This window comes from Hydra viridissima, unplaced genomic scaffold (genome assembly GCF_058129835.1).
Source record: "Hydra viridissima isolate aposymbiotic clone 2 unplaced genomic scaffold, HvirCarnegie_v1 scaffold_12, whole genome shotgun sequence".
NCBI classification, from domain to species: Eukaryota; Metazoa; Cnidaria; class Hydrozoa; order Anthoathecata; family Hydridae; genus Hydra; species Hydra viridissima.
Window position 1 is genome coordinate 14,522,232 of NW_028324311.1, and position 17,508 is coordinate 14,539,739.

Genomic DNA, 17,508 nt, shown 5'->3' on the forward strand with positions numbered 1-17,508 from the left:
AAAATTTTTTGTTTTTGCTGATAAATTTTATGGGGCATAAGAGAATAATATTTTTAGAAATAATATAAATTAATTATTTTTTTACCAAATTAAGCGGAACTTCGAACTGTTTGCTTCATCAATATATGTTTAAAATGGTTTGTATTTCAGTAAGTATATCTGCTAAAATTATTCGTAAATGAGCCACCAAACCTCAATCCTGGCAATGCTTGGGAGGTTGCGAAGGGATCAGGCAATGGTGAAAGCGCACTCTCTCAAGTAAAATGCAGAAAAGGGTTATTTCATTGTTACAAACCATTTTTAAATGGCATAAAGAGTAACCACCTGTAGCAGTGGTTCTTTAAACAGTTTTTAATACTAGATGCAACTTTTTCTGATAAGCTGAATTCTTTTTAACGGCTTTCTGCAGTTTTTTTCTGTTTTAAATTAAATGTTTAAGTGTTTTTGAGACCACTTATGCAACCATTTAATGAAATATTTTTAGAAAATTTTTTTAAAATGAAAGAGTTATTCTTCTTTATATATTTTTTGTTCTAAAAGTTTAATCTACCAAAATCTTGAGATTCCATAGATCCACGGAGGGTGATTATGTGACGCGATTCCACGGAACGTGATTATGTGACGCGATTCCACGGAACGTGATTATGTGACGCAATTCCACGGAACGTGATTATGTAATACGATTCCACGGAACGTGATTATGTGACGCGATTCCACGGAACGTGATTACATGACACGATTTCCGGTATATGGCTTTGTGGCAAAAATGCTTTCTCCACCATCTAAATCTGAAACTTCTTAATCAGTGACTCAGTAATGTAAGTCTTTACAGTGACGCTTATCTATTAAAATCTACCGTGCCTGTAGAAACATTTTGCTTTTCCCTCAAGTTTTCCAAAAATCTCTTGTTTGATACTCACGCTGGTTGAAATGTTTTATCACTGAACGCAATATCTGATTAATTATTTGAATTAAATTTAGCATCCAATAATCTGAAGCGAAAGTGTCTCTATAAATTTATCTAAAGTTACCAAATCGATAAACGGTGGGATTGAGCTCTAACTGAATAGAGCTACCATTTCAAAGCAACTTTGATAGATAGCATCTAAATGCTTAACAACAAATTATAATTTAAATGTAGCAAACCTCTCTTGTCTGTGATTTGAAATATTTGTAGAAAATGTGGCTGACTCTTTTTTAAAAAGCGAAATATTTTTTTTAAGCAATTTCTAAATGTAAAAGTAAGAAAAAGGCATTTAAACCAGTAAATATATATGATGAAAATTACGTTGTTAAAGTTTATTTTTGTTACTGCTTGACAAATATTTTACAATTAGTTGTTTTGTCGGAGAAAACAAAATTGCTTATTTGGCAATATTAAAAACGGTATTACTATATGTAAAATTCTAAAGGGTAATATCTTTTTTAAAAATACTAAATTTTTTTTTTTGATATGTCGGCTTTACGTTTTTTTAAGCACTGATTATGTTGATGTTGATACCAATCTCGGGAATGCTTATAATGACGGTGATAGCTTCGGATCAGAGCAAAAATTATATATACGACTCATTATGCACTGTTGCCGATGAACTTGCAGACTCTGGGATGTGGTCATTCTTAGGCCCTTACGGAAAGGTTGCTGATGGAATAGCACGTAATGTATTTTGTAAACCTAATTTGCCTGGAGGGAAATTGCAAAGCGCATTAAATTTTTTTAGTTTAAAAAGCGATGCACCTAATTATGAGATTTCTAAAACGTATAAGAAGCTCTCGAAAAAACATGCCAATAAAAGATTGGTTAAATACTACTACGATACTATAAAAGCATCTAGAAAAGATTTATAATGAATTGAAAGTTGCCCCTAAACAAACTATGTTTCAATGTGTTTTTAACTTATCCAGAAATTTAAAAATACATATGCAAGTGGCACTCTTACTTTTTTATAAAATCTTTTTCCAGGCTCTTTCCACAACTTATCTTTTTTTAGTGTTAATGTTGTGCTTCTCTACATTACAATTTTTTTTTCACTTAATTCTTTTCACATTTTTTCAAATGTACCACAGAAATTTGGCGCAATAGATATGTAATACGATGAAAATGCATTAAAAGTAAGGAAAACAATTTTTTACACTTCTCTGTTAATCTGTTTTAGATTTTTTAAACTTATTCGAATAATTTTTTTTTTCTTTTCGTTTTACTTGAAAGTTTAAATCAAAAGCTGCCATCTTTTTTAATAGTTATGTTTTTTATATCATTAGAATTTATAATTTGAATTTTAAGAGATTTTGATGTTCCTGTTTGAAAGCCTTTGTATGTTTAAAATTTGGGTATTTAACTTCAATGTTCTTTTTTTTTATATTTAGTTTTTTAAAATTGATATATGTTAAAAACAATTCTTCTGTAAAAAAAAAGCCTTAAATTATTGACCGAAATAATATAAACAAAAAAAAAAAAATGATATAAACAAAAAAATTCCAACTGTCTCGCCTTTCCCGCTCAAAATTGACCTTCAAATATAACAATTTAACACTGACTTTTTTGAAGGAGAGAAATTCTGCTTTCTATAAATATGATTTGCTTAAAATTAGAGTTTTGTTTGTCGGCAGAATTAAACTTTTCCCAAAATATATGTGCATTAACTGTGGTTCATATAACTTATTTTCTATTCAAATACAGCTCACTTCGATCCTGTGGAGCAACGCCGTAGTGTTTTGTATCTTTCTTGCACTCAGTTCCGCTGCTGTTACTGAATTCATTGCGGAGTAAGTCTTTTGTCTTTTATATGTTGTTAGAGTTTCTGAACCTTCAGAACCACTGCCGGAATCTTATTTCTTTTCATCTTTACTGCTTAACTTTTTTTGGTATCTTGACTAACTTTCTCTTAGTAAAACTTTAGCTTGATAAAACAAATTTAATTTAAGCAGCAAAAGAATATTTTTTTTAATTAGTTTGGTTGCTTCAATTAAATTTTAAAAAAATAATGTCATTCAAAATCAGACTTCCCCTATTCTTTTGTTTTCTTTAACAAAAAACAAGTCAACAACATTCTTGAGCAAGTTTAAGTACATTTATACTGTCTACAATGTCAGTATCATCTTGGTGAAGTGTAAACTGGGGTAATTCCTATGTGTAATGCAGTGATACTTAAGTTCTAAATATAATTTCTTTTTCCATTTTTATTTAGTTCTTGTAGCATTGATTTAGTTTCTAATTTTAATTTTACTTGTTTTGAATCAGTTCTGATAAAATTAGTTTCGGTTTAGTTCTTATGATTTCAATAGTTTTTACTTCTCTCAAATTTTACAGCAATTAGTACCGTGGTGTGACCTAACGAAGTCCTACGCTTTAAGAAAGTCCTAATTTAAGAAATGACGAATTTCGTATATATAAAATAAACATTTTGGGGAAATAACTTAGTAGCTTTAACTAAATATCTAGTTCGTTAAAATAACTAATTTTTTTTCTCTAAATGTTTCTTTTGTATATACAAAATTTGTCATTTCTTAAACTAAGACTTTGATAAAGCATAGGACTTTGTTATGTCCCACCACGGTGGTCTTAACGGCACATTTTTTTAAAAAAAATTTATACTTAACGTAATGACAAACACGTGACCAGTTATGTAGTCCAATGAAACATTCTAAAGTTATGCCAAGAATAATCGTTATGGGGTTACTACTATAAAACTCATTCCGATCGGAATTAAAAAAATTGTTAACCTGATGAATTTCTTCAGATTCGACAAAATTGGCGAAAACCCGATAATCCCAAATTGCCTCTTCTGTGAAATTTTTTTTTTGAATCGTAAAAACTTTCCGACGAAATTTTAGCGAATTCATTAAAAACGAAAAGATATTATCCAGTTAATCTATTGTCTTTTTTTTAATTTTGTTTTTTTTTATATCATGGACAGTTGTGTAAATTTTCAACTAAATGCACAAGAAAAACAAGTAATTTTTTCACTGCATTTTTCCTTTTATAGGCATACCCATGGCCGTATTAAGGCGGGGGAAATGGTGTTGCAGCCCCAGGCCCTTATAAAAAAAATAGGCCCTAAGGCCCGTGACTTTTTTTTTTTTTTTTTTACATTTTTTTTTTTTTTTTTTTAGGGAACCAGATAAATTCCTATGTTTCTCAGTTTTTTTAAATCAATTTATTGGGAGCTGCGGAGGCGTTGTGAATAAATAAATGAATAGAGATATACTATATCTCTATCTTCGTATATTTGGCGGAATTTTGGTATTCGCAAATATTTTTTAAATTATCTTTCCGCATAAAGATGTTTTGAGAACATTCAAGTTATTTATGTTTCCATCTATGTCCGCACAACTATCAGTTTTTAAAAAACACGCTAAAAAAATTAACTTCGTGACATAAATTTTTTAATTAAATAGGTTTTATAAGAGAATGCTTTTAAAACATTCGTTGATGTAAAAACCTTTTAAAGGAAAAACAATTATATTAGTGAATGATTTTAAAGCACTCTCTTATAAAACCTATTTGATTAGAAAATTTATGTCACGAAGTTAATTTTTTAGCGTGTATTTAAAAAACTAATAGTTATGCGGACATAGATGGAAACATAAATAAACTTGAATGTTCTCAAACATTAAAACATCAAAAAAAAATTTATTTTATTTTATTTTATGATTACTTCCGTTACCGCAGAAAATTACAGCATTGCTCATTCGTTTACAAAATTAAAATAAAAAATGAAAAGGAGCGGCCTGAGCGGTTGAGACAAAATGCAAAAAAAGAAGAAGAATGAGATTCAATTAAATGAATTATTGAACAAAAATAAAAAAATGACTGAGTTTTGTAATACTGCAAGTAGTGTCTCGGTATCAGCTACAGCGAGAGCGAGTTCAAATTCACTATGTCAATAATGTCAGCACCAGTTCCAGGTAGTGCTAATAGTGTCCCTGCAGACTCAGCTACAGCAAGTTCAAGCGTCTCAACTATCTCAGCAGTGTTACCCCTGGCTCTGACGACCCACACTGTCATTACCGATGTGGCTGAGTGGATTATAACCGACGACCTGCGTGAGTATTTCAGCAAAAGTGCAGATGAGTTTTTATCATGCCAACATATGGATAACGATTTTAAATTATCTACTAAAGTACTGCCTGGTGACACTTTTAAGTTTAAACGACAGTGTACAAAGTCCCTTTTTTTCCGGGAAAAAGTGAATGGTGAGAAAATTAAGAGAGACTGGATTTGCTATTCCCCATCAACTGGTAAGGTTTTCTGCGCCCATTGTAAATTACTTAATTCAAAATGTGGAATTGGAGCATCTGCTTTGATGTCATCAGGATATGATGATTGGAAACACGCTGCATGAGACTTAGCTCGCCATGAAACAAGTGAAACCCACATTCAATCAATTGAAACCCTTTTAACACGTAGGAAAGCTGGAGAGCACATTAGTAAGAGGCTCACAGAGCAATTTGAATCAGAGAAAAAGTACTGGAATGACATACTGTTGCGTATTCTTACCGTAATCAAAATGTTAGCATCGCGTGGGTTGTCATTCCGTGGCAGTAACGAAATTGTGGGTTCTGTCCACAATGGCAATTATTTAGGTTGCTTAGAGCTAGTGGCTGAGTTTGACCCATTGCTTGCAGAACATATTCAGAAAAGAGCGAACAAAGGCCGAGGTCATGTGTCATATCTGTCATCAACTATATGTGATGAATTTATTCATGTGTTAAGTCGTGACGTTTTGGACCACATTTTAACTGAGATTAAAGAAGCAAAATACTTTGCAGTTAGTGTTGACTCAACACCAGATATTTCACATGTAGATCAGCTTACCATTATATTCCGTTACATGACTTCTAAAGGACCAGTTGAACGTTTTGTGACATTTATCCCTATAGAAGAACACACTGGGGAAGGATTAGCAACAAAGTTACTTGATTTTATGGAAAATACTGGTATTTCAATTAAAGACTGCCGAGGTCAATCCTACGATAATGCTGCCATCATGAGTGGCCGTTTCAATGGCGTGCAAGCAAAAATAAAAGAACATAATAACTTAGCTGAATACATACCATGTTGTGCTCATTCGCTTAACCTTGTTGGTCAATGTGCCGTAGGATGTTGTTCTGAGGCTGTAGCGTTTTTTGACTTTGTAAATAAGCTGTTTGTATTTTTTTCTGCCTCCACCTCTCGTTGGAATCGTTTGATGGCAGTTTTAAAGCCACTTAATATGCCTACCGTAAAAAGGTTATCTGATACCAGATGGTCAGCACATTATGATGCTGTACACTCCCTCCAGGTTGGCTATACGCAAGTAAAGTCTACACTGGATATCATGTGTCAAGATATGTCCCAAAAGCCAGAAACACGACTTGAAGCCGCAGGATTGAAAGATATAATGAGTCATCATGAAACAGGTATCCTAGTTCAATTGTGGTCAAAAATTCTGAATAGGTTCAATTTCACTAGCAATTACTTACAAGGGGCAGACATGGATCTCAACACCGCTACGGAACTGCTTCGTTCTTTGGGTGATTTTGTTCATTCTCTTCGGAGCCAGTTCACAGCATTTGAAAAGGAAGGAAAGGATCTGGGTACCGATTCGTACAAAGGTGAATCAAGGCGAAAGCGCAAGAGGAACCAAGGATGGGATTATGGTGACTCAGAAGATCTAGAGTTATCCCCTTCTGATAAGTTTAAAGTTCAGTGTTCTTTGCCTATAGTTGATCAATTGTTAGTTGCTCTTAAACAGAGGGCTAATGCATATGATACAGTCAGCAAAAGGTTTGGTTTTCTTAAAAATCTACAATCTTTGTCCAATGATGGTATGAGAGATCATGTTTCATTTTTATGTGAAACATATTTTGAAGATGTTGAACCTAACTGTCATGGTGACTTTATTCACTTCACTTCTCTGTTTGCCAAATTTTCACCGCCCAATGAAACTGATTGTGTTGAACTGCAAATGTACACCTTTCTAGTTAAGAATAGTTTGACCGATACCTTTGTGAATGTCTACACTGTGTTGAGAATTTATTTGTCTCTTATGGTCACAAACTGTACTGGAGAAAGATCTTTTTCAGTCCTTAAAAGAGTTAAGAATGAACTTAAATCAACAATGGGACAACCTCGCTTAAATGATTTGGCTTTATTATGCATTGAAAGTGACATAGTTAGATCAAGAGATTTCACAGTAGTGATCAAGAAGTTTGCTTCAAATAAGGCCAGAAAAGTCAATATATAAAAAACTATTTTAAAGTTAATTGATTAACTAAATAGTACATAAATTATGCTACAATTTATATTTATTGTTTTTTTTTATACTACCTTACCGCCACATTAGGCCCTCCTATACTTACAGCCCCAGGCCAAAAAATGTCCTAATCCGGCCCTGGGCATACCACGAAGGCAATAATTATATTTCATAGAAGTTCCAATAAAAAAAATTTTTTTAAGGCATAACAGCAACAACCATCTATAGATATGATACGCGAGAAGCAATTTGGCTGAAAAAAAAAAGTGAAAATTATTTTTTAATGCGAAACAATGGCGAGGCGATGTTCATTTCTTCCACTCAAATAAAAATCTAGAATTAAAATAAAGCTTCATCGAAATAATACCTCACAGGAATAATAGGTATAATAATAGGCACACAGCAACAATTAAACAGTAATTTTAAAGTAGAGAAATAACTGTCATGTTAAAAATTTTCATCACACTAAATAAAAGTTATTATTTATTGTAATTGCAGCCTGTCTGTGTTGACCCTATACATTATACCATTTTATATCTAATATGCTTTTAACATTTTTATCCAAGGTGACAGAAAAAAGATGCCTAAGCAGTTCGAGTGTCATTGAGTTTGTCACAAAAAATTCCTTTAGCAGACTGGATTAGACAATGCAAAGATGTTTTAACAATAAGATTTTGTGGCAAGTTCACAGACGGCTCAAAAACAGCAAAGGTTAATAATCTTGAAAAAACCTTGCCTTTTTATTCTGAAGCAGTCGTAAATAGGCTCCCCATTTCAAACATCTACTACCTAAGACATGTAATACATTTCCAAAAGTATTCTAAACCTAGTTTTTAAAATTAGATTACCAAATTTTATTTGCATTAGATGTTCGCTTAGTTTGTAGAATCCATTTTGACTAGACAAAATGGTTTAGTTTTGAAATCCTTGTTAGAAGCCCTTAAAAGGAAGCCTTCTCCACTTAGAGTGCTACTCCATAAATAACAATAAATAACTTTAAAAAACATCAAAACATATCTTAAAAATTGTTCTAGCAAACTAAAATTGAACAATTCAATTCCATTTTTTATACTTTTTTCAGCAGAAATTAAAGTAAAGTAATAATCAAGCTGGCTCTGACCAACCTAAAAATTATTTGTTGTCTCCTGAAAGATTTAGTTCACTTTTTAATCATTTATGGAAGTTTGTAAGAGAGAGAGAGAGAAAGTCAGTGCTTATCCTTGATAATTTTACTTTAAAAAAAAAATTGCTTTATCATCTTCACCTGTATATAAGGGTCAATCCCTTAGATGATATTTACGCATTTTTTGAGTTGGCAAATTTGTGTTATTTTTACTAAAATAAAAATTGCCAGGCATCAGTTTTAGTTACCTGACAATATTTTAATATAGTAAAAGTAACTTATTGCCCAAGGTGTAAATGGTGCCTAATATAGATGGTGCAAGATACTGCAATAATGCAATATAGTTTAGAATTTCATCAATGTTGTAAAGTGTTAGAAACTCAAAATGTATTATATAACAAAGTAGGACTTCTGGGACAACATCAAACAAGTGACTAGAAAGAAGGTGACAGATTTTAACAAAAGTGGTGTGGGGAGTCAAAAGCTAATACCACTGAATGAAATTGTTTTTGACATTAGACTCAAATAGTTCAATTGAATGTAGTACAACTATTTTAGAATTAAATTCTGAGTTTTTATAATTAAATCAGTGTGTTCTACTGCAATACAAAAGAAATCTAAATAAAAGTGTTTGTAATTGGCAAAGCAGTTTCTTTCGTTATTACTGACACTAACCTTAATAGTCTCTTTTTTTGCAAATAACATCTAATGATTAACTTGGTGATTGATATTTGTGGAGAAATTTATGTAAAATAGAGTTAGGTCTGAAAAAAGTAAGAAATTTATTCGTGCCCAAACTCATGTTTTAAATTTCTTACCCACTGTTGATTATCTGTTGTCGAAGTAGACGGTGAAAAAGGATATAAGGAACTTATTATTCTAAATTTGTCGATGAGAAATGTTAGAGATTGAGTTTGATTTCTGTTTTTGTTTTCAAAACAAGACACTGTTTAAAAAAAAAAAAGCTTGCTAAAATTATCCATTACACAAAGATCGCATAAATTTTTATCGCGTTTTTACACTTAAATTAGCGGAAATTACGAAAAAATATGTTTATAGTAGCAATCCGCTCATTTCAGCGTAATTTCAGATGAAATGGTCGTGAACTCCGGTCGGAATGAATTTTATAGTAGTGACCCATAGTCAAACATGTGCGCCAATTTTAAAATAAGAATTTAAAGTTTGTAAATTACCTGTTAAAAAAAAAAAATATCGTATTAAAATTTTTTTAATATTCAATAATTTTCGTTCGGTAATAATTCCTAATTCTATTCCTATTTTCGTTTTTTGATGCTTATATTCAATTCTATTTCAATTTTCGTTTATCAGGAATTCCTAATATTAGTTTTTATTCACATTAACGAAATCAATTATTTTTACTTTTAATTTTACTTTACGTTTATGAAAATATTATTGATGTAATGGTTTGTTTACAAAAAAATTAAGCAAAGAAAGATATTTTTGTTTACAACTTTGTATTATTGAAAATCCATTGAGAAATACATGAGAGCATGAAACTGTACATTTCATAGACAAAAATCAAACTGAATATTTCAAGTCTTATTTCGCAGATGAAATTACACAACAGCTTTTACTTAATAGTGGTTTTAGTGGCAGGTAGCGGGTCTAGATTAAGTACTATGACAAGATTCTTTACATATATTTCTTTAAGATAACCGTTTACAAGGACTTGAATAGCATCAAGTGTTTCGAAGAGAGAAAGATAGCCTGAGCATGCCGGTAAGCTTTTTATAATGCAACTTCGCGGTCAAGCGCAAAGAAGCTAAATTGGTTGGTGCATTAGCGAACGAACGTATCAAACACTGCTGCAAAACGTGTTAAAATTAGAAACCCCGAAATGAGAGATGGGAAAATTCAGTTTCCTCTTTTAAAATAGTTTCACTTTATATAATATTCATACTAAACCTAAAAGATAAAAGCATAGGTATACCAGATGACACGCATTTTGAATGTAACGGAACTATTCATTTGAGATAATTGAACGGTTTCTTTATAATCAAAGCTTTTGTAAAAACACGGAAATCGACTTTATAATAATTGCAAGTGAAAAAGAAACACCATTGAGTTTACACCATAGAGTTTTAATATTATTAGAACATCTAATGAACAACCCATGCGTTTTAAGAAATATACAAGAATGGTAAGATATAAAAAATTTTTTTTCCTTTCACTAAACTAAAATCTATAAATGTCATTTTCATTGACATTTCAAAGAGAAATATTTGAGATTTTCTTTTTCTTTTGAAAGCTGAAAATTGTTTTTGTTTATTTTTCACCTACTGCAACCTTTTTACATATTTTTAACTGTTTGCATAACCACGGATTCAAGGAGATAGGTGGTTAAGGAAACTGAGTTTTCCATTTTAATGCTAGTAGACATTTCTGGTTTTTGTAGTTTTTGTGACATCAGTATATATGCATATATATATATATATATATATATATATATATATATATATATATATATATATATATATATATATATATATATATATATATATATATATGGTAACATCATATTTTTCATGGCACATTTTTTGACCTTTTGAATTTATTTTTGCTATTGAGCTCTTAAGCAAGCGTGATATATGTAAAACCGTTTTCAAGCGTGATTTATGTAAAACCGTTTTCAAGCGTGATTTATGTAAAACCGTTTTCAAGCGTGATTTATGTAAAACCGTTTTCAAGCGTGATTTATGTAAAACCGTTTTCAAAAATAGAATATTAACTTCTACTAAAAGGTTTAAAAGCCACGGCATAAATTAAGAAATATATGTGATCAATCAAGAGATTTTTCCATTAAGAACATTTTGAAAAATCATGCGCGAGAATTGTCAAGCTTTATACATTTTTGTAATTCAGTATTTATTCGCATTTCATCTTGGAAAGACTTACGACGTAAAAAATTAAAAGATCGTAGTATTTTAATTCAAAAATCAGCTTTTAGTTAACAGTGTTTTTGTGTAAGGGGTAGGTCCAATTATGGTACGTAGACTAATTATGGTCAGTATAATTGAACTAGCGAACCCATAACTTTGTTTAGATCGAGAATCATTTTCCATTATTAGATTATACTCGATTAATTTATTAGATGGTACTTAACACTATTAACTGATACTCGACTAATAGACAACATCCGGTACGTAGTGAAGAAAAGACAGCAGATGAAATTACACAAAGTTGAAAGTCTTAGCTGGTAAGGCTGCTTCGATTGAAGCATTGCAAGCCACTATTACTTGTGATATTTCTAAGATACTGACGAAAATGGTTCTACATTATCATAAAAAAAAGTTACACATGATTTAAAAAAAATTTTAAATCAAGCGTGTAGTTTTTAGATTTCAAAGATTTAATTTTAATTTTGAATAAAAAAATGCTCTAGCTGCCCACCATATATTTATATATATATATATATATATATATATATATATATATATATATATATATATATATATATATATATATATATATATATATATATATATATATATATATATATAGATATGTATGTATATGGTATATATATGGTATATATATACATATGTATATGTATATGGTAACATCATAATTTTCATGGCACATTTTTGTTTCAAAACAAAATGATTTGATTTTTGTTTTGATCCAACATTATTCATTTGTGTTGCATGTTTCAGATGAATATGGTTATCTGATGAAATTGTGAACATGTTTTATCAGACTATCTGACAGATTCTAAAAATAATTTAATTTGTATAACAATGATCATTAAAATGAGTTCATAAAATGCACACAAATAGAAAGTATAAAAAATTTGCTGTTAATGAATCTAAATGTAAGTGCTTAAATTAAATTCAAAACATTTTAAATTAATTTCAGCCGCTAATCATTGTTTAAGAAAAATGAAATAAATTTTTTTGTTTATTGGCGTCATAAAAAGTTATTGTTTGGGATATCAACACGGAGCCTGCATTTAAACCGACACAAAAACCTCACTGAACACAGGCTGGGCAACCCACACCAGCTCAGGCAAATACGGCGCTGGACCCGAGTATCGTTGTTTGCTGGCTTGATACCACAATGGACTACACTAGCAGTTCATGCAAAATTAATTTTATAATTGTTAAAAATAAATTAATAAGTAACAAAGTTGTTCACACAGCCATCTTGCACGGGTCTACCCTACTTCAAGCATAAACATTAAATTTAGAGATCTGTCCTCTCGTGCAAGTTGTTCAAAATGAATGCTGGATAAGATTTAGACACTAAACGCAGGATAATATTTAGAGACTAAACGCAGGTAAAGATAGCAACATCTAACTTAAATTCGCAATTTAAATGATACCAGGTTTAAATTTGGTGATACGATACTCAAACTAGATTCTACTTGGTTGGTGCTTTTCGAAAAAGAGAACACCTAGGATATTATTTATTGATCAAGTCCGGAAAAAAAAAGATCAGCTTTTAACTGATCTGATTAAATTTTCTCAAAGTAGAGTTTCATCTTCTTAACCTAATTTACAGTTTTTTGTTGATTGTTTTAATTTAAATTTGATAAGCCAAATGATACAAACAATATCTTTAAAAGGGAAACTCTCCTAACTTTCCTAAAATGATAGCAGCTAATTTTTAGCGTATATGGTAGCATGAAACATCAGCCCTTTTCAATCATATTAACAGAACTTTTAAATCTTGATTGAAAAAAGTAAAACAACAATTTAGGTGCAAATAGAAAAAATCATATTGCAGCTTAAGAAATTGGAAAGAGCTTTTTCTTTGTGTTGACATCAGTAAAATAAGTATCTGGTTACTCTATTGGAAATTTGCTGACTTGAAAATTTAATGAAGAAACAGTTTAAGCTTTTAAAATTTGTAAAAGACATAGGGAATTTATTTAAAACTGAGATAAAACAATCGAACTATGGCTTTAAAAATCGCATACTTTACGTTCAACTTACCGTTAAATTGGCGACTATTCTGAAATTAAACAATGTAGAAATCCATTAAATTTCGAAAAAATAAATAAAAAGATTATGAAATCCGTAAAAAGTTGTAACTCTTTGTTTTAATTGACTTAGAAATCCATTAAACTTCGAAAAAAAATCAATTCAACGATTATGAAAGCCTATATAAATAAATGCAAGGATCTTGGCTTATCTTTTGTATATTCTATATTTCTGTAATGTCACTGTAGTGTATGCTTTAACTTTTTTTCTTTTAGTAATTAGAACTTAGAAGCGCAGAGGATACTACCATATACCAAACTAGTTAACACTTAACTTCACTTTAAGTCCATGTCTTTGAACCTGAACCTTGGTAGCTCTTTATTCAATGGGTTTTTTCCAAATCTGAGGGATTAGAATAGGAGTCTGAGAGACTAGAAGGGAAGCGTATAGTAGTGCTGGCACAGCCACATACTAGTTATCACTTACCACTTCACTTCACTTTGATATATAACTTAAAGAACTTGAAATAAAAGTCTTTGAACTTAAAAGACAAAAAAGGCTCGAAAAAAGGTGCGAAAAAATCTTTAAAATGCCATAATTACTTAATAGGAGTTTTCTGATTTGGTGGACTATATACAAAGTGATCAGTAAAATATACTCTTTCAGAAAACGTTGAAATTAATTTGGACACAATTCAGAAAACCTAAATTTAGTTAAGGCTAACCTTGTACGACTTTGAAAAGGATTTCTAGAAGCTAATGAGCAAGTTTTTGGAAAAAATATCGAGAATAATATTACTTTAGCATTAAACATGAACAAGTCATATGATATGATTATATGACTAATTCATATTTAATGCTAAAGTCATATAATTCTCGATATTTTTTCCAAAAACTTGTTCATATAATATGATTACATGACTAGTTCATGTTTAATGCTATTTGTGCATTAGTTTCTTTATTAGTGAATCAGATGTTGCAACAACTCTTTTTGTAAAGATTTTAATAAAACCAAACTCATTGATATTGAATTTATTGAATAGATGGGTAAATTCTGTTATAACCTTAACAAACAATTTTATCATGACATTAACATGCTTTTGTTAATTTCCATTTCAATGATTGAATTACAGTATAATAAGTCAATATGCTTTACAACTTTTAATGTAATGTTTGTAAATACCTTATATGAACACAATACGACATATTTTGGTCTTCAATCCGCTGTGGCTATGTATTTTAGGACCAGTCATTAAAGAACTTTTAATAAATTACGTGGTAGAATTTAAGGTTTCGCAATCAACAGCAATGGTTGGTAAGTCAATAGGATCAACCGGACTTTACTTAAACAACCCGCATACACCTCGTTTTCTAACCTTTAAGTAAATAAAAATAAAAAGTTTAGACTTGTTTATTATTTGACCCACACAGTAAAAAGTCATATAGCTGAAGCTTTTACTATAAACAGTTTAAAAATGATTTGTCTCAATGTATAAATTTTTATAAGTACATCATATTCAAAGGCAGACTCAGCTTTTTGAGCCTAAGAGGGGAATAAAGGAAAAAGAGACAATGGCTGATGATTGCCGAAAGGCATGAAACTCAGAGTTCCATAAAAAGGTGTATTTATTCATTTTACATAAATAAATAAATATTGCTCTATTATTTAATAGTATCGAGCACTCTTAAACGCACAAGAGTATTTGTATTATTATCATTACTATACCATTATAATACATTATCTATTTTATAATTAATATCTATGGTTATTATTAAACCTTATTATAATATATATTATTTATGTATGTTAAAATCCCAAATAATATATCAATCTGACAATAGAACTACATATGCATCATAATAATTTAATGCCGTTCTCATTAATAAGTGATTTTAAAGTTAAGACAAAGTTAAGGCAGCTCATAGAAAACTTGCGTAATTTTCTTGCGTAAATTTTGCAGAGCAAGTTTCTAAAAAGTTTGGTGAACCCATTTCAGTTTGGTGAATACCGACAATTTAGGGCTGAACTTACGCAAAAACTTATGAAAGTTTTTTTGAAACGCAACTGCGCAAGTTTGGTGAATACTACGTTTACAGTTTTGAACTTATGCCAAACTAACGTCAGACTGACGCTAAAAAAATGGTGAATATGCACTCAGAACTTTTACGGAACGTTCTTAGATCGTGCCCGAACGTTTTTAACGTTCGCCAAACGTGTTCGAACGTTTTGTGTTAGCTGGGTAATAAACTAGAACCATTTTAAAGAACAATCAGCTCTTTTTTTTTTCATTTTGACATAACAGATTTTGATAGTAATGTTTACATTTTATTGTATTGGGCAGTAGAACATTAGATAGAACTAAAAATAAAAGTAATTATTGGATATATTGTATTGTAATTTTATATTGTTTCAGCTCTCTCAACATTACAATAAAAATAATTTTGGCTTGTATCGTGACGACGGACTTGTTATTTTGGAAAACAAAAGCGGCCAACAAATGGAAAAAATTAAAAAGCATTTTACGCATATTTTTAAAGGTAATAACCTACTTATCTCCATAAAATGTAATATTAAAATTGTCAATTATCTTGATTTAACATTGAAGTTAATCGACAGTTCTTATCAACCATATTGTAAACCTAATAACCAACTTTTCTATGTTCATTCTGATTTAAACCATCCACCTAATATAATAAAAGAAATCTCTCGCACTATTGAGTCAAGATTATCAACTATGGCAAAAAATGAAACTGTGTTCAATAACTCTATTCTTCCGTATGAAGAAGCTTTACGTAAATCAGGATACAATTCAAAACTCACCTACCAACAAAAAGTGGATGTAATATGTCAAACTCTATGTTAATTCTATATCAAAAAGCAAAAACGGACATAGGATTGTCTGGTTGCAAGGTGTGATGTGACACCAAGACATAGAGGAGCTTCTTGCAGGTTAGTTTTTCCATCTTACTATTTTGTATATTTATTCAAGTTTTTTTACCACCAATAATTGGCAGAAAATCATTACCTTGAGGTATTAGTATAATTCTAATATTATGACCTCATGTTTATTGCTTTCTTTATTTACAGATGCAATTCAAAATGTATGGGGCTTATATTTGAAGGTGCTATGAAAAGTAATATATAGTTTGTTAACAAACTTGGTAGCTAAAACGCCCTTGACACATACTTAAAGCCATTAATTGAAAAGAAGGATATACAGAGAAAACGTCATAGATCTGAAGAACCTAAGAAAAAAGAATTTAACTTTATTTATCTCAATAAGATAAACGGTGTTGGAAAAATAGTGCGCAAGAAAGCTTTTTGCAGTATGCACGGAATTTCTATGAAACAAGTTAGGCGTTTATGTGTTTTCTCAAAAAGAAATAAGCAGCCCATAGATCATAGAAGTAAATCTGAAGGATCACGGTGCAACGGATTGCCTGGTGATACATTAACTAAAGTAAGAGAGCATATCGAGTCATTTCCTGTTAAACATGTGCACTACTAATAAAGATGCACCACCTTATTATTATGATGAAAAACTCAATGTGAAAATTATGCACGCATTATACGAACAAAAATATCCAGATCATCCTGTTAAATATAAATTTTACTTAAAATATTTTCTGGATAATTTTAGCTTATCATTCGGTAGAATGCAAGTTGATGTCTGTGGACTGTGTAAAGAGCTAAAGATTAAGCTAAAAAATCCACACATTGATGAAAATGCAAAAAGAGTCTTTCAAGAAGATATTGAGATCCACAAAAGACAAGCAAATAAATTTTACGAAAAAATACAGGAAGTAGAAACTAAGTGTAAGAATGATCCAAATGTGTGTGGGATTGCATTTAATTTTATGAAAAGTTTCCCACTTCCACATATCCCTGTCCAGGAGATTTTTTTATCTCCGTCAATTAAGGCTATATGAGTTTTGCATATATGATCTTAAAACATGTAAATCAGTGTTTTATTGGTATTGTGAAGGAGTCGCTAACAAAGGTCCCAATGAAGTATGTATTTTTGTGCTGGATTCTAATAAAAAATATATTGGCATTGATGCCAACATTCAGATGGTTGTGCCAGTCAAGATTAGACTCATGCCATGGTCCTAGTTCTTTTATCACTGGTAGCTGAACTAGGTAGCAATTTAAATGAGATACAAAATTACATACCCAAACAAGGTCACTCATTCTTGCCAAATCATAG

General features: G+C 30.6%; 1 pseudogene; it reads left to right on the forward strand.

The window, feature by feature from the left end:
- The first annotated feature begins 14,488 nt into the window (after positions 1-14,488).
- Positions 14,489-17,508, forward strand: LOC145180597 (uncharacterized; annotated as a pseudogene).